The sequence below is a fragment of the Rana temporaria genome, chromosome 2 (genome assembly GCF_905171775.1).
Source record: "Rana temporaria chromosome 2, aRanTem1.1, whole genome shotgun sequence".
Classification (NCBI taxonomy): domain Eukaryota; kingdom Metazoa; phylum Chordata; class Amphibia; order Anura; family Ranidae; genus Rana; species Rana temporaria.
The window spans coordinates 178,077,712-178,083,705 of record NC_053490.1 but is presented as its reverse complement, the minus strand read 5'-3'; the positions used below and the strand labels follow the sequence as shown (position 1 = coordinate 178,083,705).

The window sequence follows — 5,994 nt, the reverse complement described above, 5'->3', positions numbered from 1 at the left end:
GTGGCGATACTTGCAGTTGACGCATTTTGTGGATTCCCTCCCCTCCCCCCTGAGATCAGATAGACACTTGCTTCCTTTGGAGCGTTTGTGTTTAGCCCCAGGGGGAAGGGGCGCGATTTCCGCAATTTATAAAATATTGATGGGATTGAAAGACCCCGGCCTCCCTCCTTATATTAATAAATGGGAAGAGGAATTGGGAACGGGTAAAACCGAGATAGAGGTCAGGAAAATATTAGAAAGGACCCATACGACCTCATTTAATTGTGCACTGATCGAAATGAATTTTAAGTGTTTAGCACGATGGTATATAACCCCGGCCATAGCACACCGTTATCAAGACGACACCTCCAAAAACTGTTGGAGGGGCTGTCTTGAAGTGGGAACTATGTCACATATATGGTGGACCTGCCCAAAAATTAAAACATACTGGAATAATGTATTATTGGTAATTGAGGAGATAACCGGAATTAAAATACCTCCCGATCCATGGGTCTGCTTGTTCCATGGGACAGAAATGTCAACTAAACAGTACATGAGAACTTTACTTCCTCACGTACTAGATGCAGCAAAGAGTCTGATTCCCAAACAATGGAAGGACCCTATGAGCCCGACAGAGAAGAGCTGGTTTTGCAGAATCAATGATATATATTATGCTGAACAGCTCAGGTTTATGGGAGAGGAAGGAGAAGGCGGATTTAAACGAAAATGGCAGGACTGGGCTAACTTTAAACTTGCACCAAGGTATATTGACAGGATGATATGATGATTTATGGCTGAGTGGCTGAGTGGGAGGACAGGCATGTTTTTTATAACCGGAGACCCCAATTATTATTTTATCGGAGGTTTATAGACGATATTTTATTTATATGGGAAGGATCACAACAAGAAGCACTCCAGTTCCTGGGAGAACTCAATAATAATTCCAATAATATTAAACTGGAATACACGATCAGTGGAAATACTGTCAATTTCTTGGATGTGACTATTCAAAGAGAAGGAAATAAATTAAAGACTAAAGTGTATTTTAAAACCACTGATCGGAACAGTTACCTGTCCATTAATAGTGGACACCATCCAGCGTGGATTAAAAATATCCCTAAGGGGCAATTTTTAAGAGTTTGACGCAACTGCTCAGATGTCACTGACTATCTCTCACAAGCACAAATACTCAAGAATAAATTTGTTCAAAAGGGATATGATGAGCCAGCTTTGAATACTATGATTGAAGACATTGCTGTTATCCCTAGAGATAAATGCTTGGAGAAGAAGGCAGAAGAGCCAAACAATAATCAACACCAATGCGGATTCCTGTCTGGGTTTCATGCCCAATATAAGGAGGTAGAGGCCATTTTTAAAAATCACTGGCACATCTTGGGCAAGGACAGACACCTTGCCGAAATTCTTCCGAGTCAACCACGATTCATCTACAGGAGGGCTCCTAATTTCGGTGATAAGGTGGTTCGTAAGATTTTAGATCCCCCAGACCAACAGGCCCTTAGAATAGATCTTAAAGGATTTTTCTCCTGTAGGAAATGCATCTGCTGTAGAACTGTACGAACAAGTAACAGGGGTAAACAACAGGTCATGAGTAGTGATGGGAAGAGTTTTTCTATTAAAGAATTTATTACGTGTAACTCTTCTTACGTAGTATACCTGATCTGGTGCCCCTGTGGGCTACTTTATGTAGGGAGAACCAAGCGGTTATTGCGGATTCGAGTGGCTGAACACCTTGTGAATATTAAGAAAGGCTTCGAGTATCATAGTGTGTCAGTCCACTTTAAAGAAAAACATAACCAAGACCCCTCGTTAGCTCAGTTCTGCGGTATTGACTGTGTGTACCCTTCGTGGAGAGGCTCAAATAGGGTGAGAGACCTGTCGCAGCGCGAAACTCAATGGATCTTCCTGTTAAAAAGCCATTTTCCGAGGGGACTAAACATAGAACTGGATGTGAATTGCTTCATTAGCAATGCCTAAATTATGAGCAATAGATTTGAGACATGCGTTTTTACATATATAGGATGATCATGAGCTATGTTTATATAAGGGGGCCAAACAACTGGGCTACCCGTCATGATCAGAGTTTTGATGAGTGCATGCATATGGGGATGATGTAGTACACCCACTTACGTCTAAACCAGAGCATTTATTTGTTTTACTAACGTATATTTATACACATGTCATTTACAGCTCATGGCCCAGTTTATTATCTTTTTCCAGTATTCATTTTAATATAATGTTTTTAAATAATTTTAACATTTTTAAAAATATATGTATTATTTTATATATATTGTTTATTCCTATTAATATCTTTTAACTAATATTTTTATGCATTTTTAATATGGATAACAATATCTGCAACTCTTTTATATACAATTTTTAAAATATCATTTATATTTTGTATATACACTTATTGTCTAGAGATGTGTTTGTAGATTTTAGAGTGCTATATAATATATATTTTATATATGTATACATGTCATTCATAACTATACACACCACTAATTGGCTGGCTCTTGTGCTTAAATAATGAGAGCCAATGTACTCTGTGTTTCTGAATTTATATTGCTATACTCTGTATGCATAGACCCTAGAGGTAACTTGTGGTCATAGGGACATCCGAAAAGCTGACAGTCAGCAATATTTGGTTTTCATCCCTCCATTATGGAATACACTGCAGGCAGGTTGAGTGTCATACCCCAGTTTAACCATCGGGGTTAGACATTACATTCGATACTAGGCAGTGGGATGTGGTGTAATACACCAACGTCGCCACTGAGGGCCTCCACCACGTTGGAAGAATGCCAGCTACAGCGTCATGACGATGATGCTGCTCTGATTGGATGAGCGGATCAGCTGCATGTTAGCATGGCTGGGAGGAACGTAAGTCCACTCAGCTGCAGCTTGTTATAATCAGTAGGCACGCATCAACACAAGGGGGGAGGGAGGACCCTGGCAACTATATAAAGCGGCACTAGACAGCTGGTAAGTAACCCCATGAAGAAATCATTTCGATGAAACATGTCGGGGAGTGATTACTGAAGTCACAACCGCACACCTAACTTTCTAAGCTTGAACGTGGAATGGTCTAATCTGCCACCAGCTCAATTACCTAAGCAGCAGCTCCAGTACACCTGCACAAGGGCTGTGAGTAACACTTGGGCTATTCGTTGGTCCGCTGTGACCACTAGTTCACCTGGAGGATATCTTTATTTTTTGTTTTACACCGTGTCAGTTTTTGGATTTATACACTGCTTGTAACAAGAGTTACCTTTGTGAGTGCATTCTTTGGGAGATTTGTAGTGTGTTATTAAAAGTTGTGTTACAGTATCACACTATTGTGCTCTCTTTTTCTTATTTGCATATGGCTGTTATCTTGGAGTTTTCTTTTTGCTTCGGATCTCCATCTGTTTAACTGAATGCTCCACCCTATATGAAAAGAAGGAGTTCTATCAACTAAACTGAGGGGGTCAGTTAACAAGCCTGTGTGCCTAAACACGAAAGTGTCAGGCCATTTGTTGCGGTGAGTTTGCATTTCTGATGGGTGGTGGAAGCACGCAGTCACTGTGGTGTGGTGAAAGCACTTATTGAAGATCGGGAAGGATTTTTTCTTTTCCTTTGCTCTCCATTTATGAACTATTTATATATATTTTTTTGTTCACTTAGACAGTTCATGGACTTTATTTGCCAACCTGGTATTTTTTGATGCGATTTTTGCACGGATTTTTGGACACTTATATATTGACTCACTTAGAGGGTGGATTATTTATTTATTTTTCACTATGTCACTGTACCAATATTATATTTGTTGATTTACATTTTCACATATTTTTTTTGAGCGCTGTTTAATATCACATTTGGCACCTTATTTATAATAGGTATCACTGTATTTGCATATTAACTATTTTGGAGTGTAGGAAGATTATTGGGCAAAGAGTGATTCAATAAGAGACTGATTTCCGGAGATAGGGGAGGGTGGGAAGGAGGGGATAAGGGTTGGGGGTGGCTTGAGGGTGGGACGAGGGTTTGTTCGGCTAGGGGAAACTAATGTATCTATTTATGTATTTAAGTATTTTTTCCTTTCTCTTCTTTTGTATATTAACTGATATATATTTAAAAAAAAAAAAAAAAAAGGGGGAAGAAAATGAAATGAATAGATAAATAAATTTTCCAACCATGATGCGAACTAAGGAGACTGCGAAATGAACGCAAATTGATTGAATATCCTGATAGTTCTCTGAGGCGGAAAAAAAAAAAAAAAAAAAAAAAAAAAAAACTGCATATTTACGCTGGCCGCTAGGGGCATGTACGCTTATTTACGCCTAGAATATGTAAATCAGCTAGATACGCCTATATACAAACGTACGCCCGGCCGTCGCAGTACGCCCGGCCGTCGGGCCAGCATAGAATTTTCAGTCGATTACGTCGTTTGCGTAAGTCGTTCGCGAATAGGTCTGGGCGTAATTTACGTTCACGTCAAAAGCATTGGCTTTTTGTGGGTTAATTTGGAGCATGCGCACTGGGATACTTTCACGGATGGCGAATGCGCCATTCGGAAAAAGCGGCATTTATGTGGGGTAACAATAAATTAACATAAAACACGCCCACATCTTCCACATTTGAATCAGGCGGGCTTACACCGGCCTATTTACGCTATGCCGCCGCAACTTTGCTTTGTGAATACTGTACTTGCCTGTCAAAGTTGCGGAGGCGTAGCGTAAATAGGATACGTTACGCCCGCACACAAATACGCGCTCCCTACCTGAATCTACCCCTTACTGTACAAAATAAGGTCAGTTGGTATGGACCATAGGGTGAGTACATATGTACAGTATATATATATATATATATATATATATATATATATTTAGCAGGGGCCCTAGAGAATAAAATGATGGGTTTTGCAATTTTTTATGTCACACTGTATTTTTCGAACACAACTTTTTGGAAATAATACACTTTACTGAATTGTAATGCACACAAACACAATATAATACCCATTTTTTTGGTAAACTGTGAAATATGGTGTTATGCAGATTAAAAAAATACCTAACATATCACACTTTAACCGATTGAGGACCACTTCTCTGCCTTTTGGCTAAGATCAAGTGTAGAATCTGTTCTTATCAGTTGCCAGTAGGTGGTGCTATGCTAACCGTCCCTGGAAGTTGGGTGGTTCCTTCTGCTTGTCATTAAAATAATATGGAATCAAAATCATACCCCTTGAAATTTTCCACATTTTGCCATGTTACAACCAAATACATAAATGTATTTTATTGGCATTTTATGTAATAGACCATCTCCAAGTGGTGAAGTGGAAGGAAAATACACACAATCCAATTTTACGACAATAATTGTCTGATGGACGTGTTGTGTCGGATAATCCAACCGTGTGTATGCTCCATCAGACGATTGTTGGCTGAATTAACAACAAAAAAAGTTGTGTACACAAATCCGTCCAACTAAAATCCAAAGTACAAACAGAACCAATGTTAAACATTAAAAAAACATTAGCAGAAGTTGCCCAAAGGGTGGCGCTAAAGAGCAGAAAAAACACACATTTAGGTTGTGTTGGTTTTGTTGGTGTGTATGAGGCTTAAAGGGTCACTAAAGGAAAACATTTTTTTAGCTAAATAGCTTCCTTTACCTTACTGCAGTCCTGGTTTCATGTCCTCATTGTTCGTTTTTGCTCTGATGTTGCTGTAATCCTTCTCTGTTCTGAACACTTCCTGGTTGTCTGTTTCCTGATGAAAAAAGTCATGGAAGCTTTCTCTCTGTGGTCACTAATCAAGGAGGTTTTAATTTTGTTAGGTAGATTCAGAAAGAGTTAGGCCGGCTTATCTACAGATAAGCCGACCTAACTCTGAATCTGCACCGACCTATGTTTAAGTGTATTCTCTAACAGATATACACTTAAACATATCTAAGATACGACGGCTTGCGCCGTCCTATCTTAGATTGCAATGTTTCTGATGGCCGCTAGGTGGCGCTTCCATT

The 5,994-nt window shown here is 39.4% G+C and overlaps 1 non-coding gene across 1 annotated transcript; it reads left to right on the top strand.

The window, feature by feature from the left end:
• Positions 1 to 5,075: 5,075 nt before the first annotated feature.
• LOC120929937 lies at positions 5,076 to 5,274 on the top strand. The gene has a single exon (XR_005747562.1). It is a non-coding gene; the product is annotated as a U2 spliceosomal RNA (small nuclear RNA).
• The last annotated feature ends 720 nt before the right edge of the window (positions 5,275 to 5,994 follow it).